Source organism: Halichoerus grypus, chromosome 8 (assembly GCF_964656455.1).
Source record: "Halichoerus grypus chromosome 8, mHalGry1.hap1.1, whole genome shotgun sequence".
Lineage (NCBI taxonomy): Eukaryota > Metazoa > Chordata > Mammalia > Carnivora > Phocidae > Halichoerus > Halichoerus grypus.
The window spans coordinates 148,611,890-148,612,686 of NC_135719.1; the positions used below are offsets into that span (position 1 = coordinate 148,611,890).

A 797-nucleotide genomic window follows, 5' to 3' on the forward strand; every position below is an offset into this window, starting at 1 on the left:
ACCCCAGCGGCCGTTGTTTTTGGGCAGTGGGGGAATTCGGTGGTTCTTTTGTTCTTTATCTGGTTTTCTGCATTTTCTAAGCTTTATTTAGCCACACCAAAAGCTCCTGATACACAAAGTTTCCACGCTGGAAGGATTCTCGGAGATAAATAAAAATAGAATTGAGTCGCAACGTTTGAAAATGCTGTTCCCGAGCCAAGCCTCCCAGGTATCATTTGCTTTCCCCCGTTGAGAACCTCCGATTCGTTATGAGGAGCCACCTTCTTCTCCTTGAAGAGTCTCGGTGTTTTCTTCTGGCCAATGGGGATGGCAGCGGGGATGACGACGGCCCCAGCAGGAATGGAACCGGAGAGCCCACTACCGGCCCCGCGCAGGCGTAGAGACCTTGTAGGTCTGACGGCGCCGCCCCACCACCAAGTGGCCGGTTAGCTCAGTTGGTTAGAGCGTGGTGCTAATAACGCCAAGGTCGCGGGTTCGATCCCCGTACGGGCCATGGAAATGACTTTTTTCCGTGCTCCCATTTTTCAATTCATTTTAACTTTTTTTTTTTTTTTAAATATGCTTTTCGAGGGCTGTGAGCCGCAGACGGGAGAGAGCCGCAGAAGGGAGAGAGCCGGGGAATCGTTCCGGACTCGGCCCCGAAGTTGGCGCGGGCAGCAGTGGGGAGAAAGGGCAGGATCCCGCGCGTGTTCATCCCTCCAACTCAGCGCACGCTGTGCACACCTGCAGCTGCCACTGGGTTCTTTTTTTTTTTTTTTTTTTAGGATGCTCTCGGATGCCACCGCCAGTTGCTTCCG

At 52.9% G+C, this 797-nt stretch overlaps 1 non-coding gene across 1 annotated transcript; it reads left to right on the forward strand.

Annotated features, from left to right (window-relative positions):
• The first annotated feature begins 419 nt into the window (after nt 1-419).
• TRNAI-AAU (transfer RNA isoleucine (anticodon AAU)) lies at nt 420-493 on the forward strand. Its single transcript has one exon. It is a non-coding gene; the product is annotated as a tRNA-Ile (tRNA).
• The last annotated feature ends 304 nt before the right edge of the window (nt 494-797 follow it).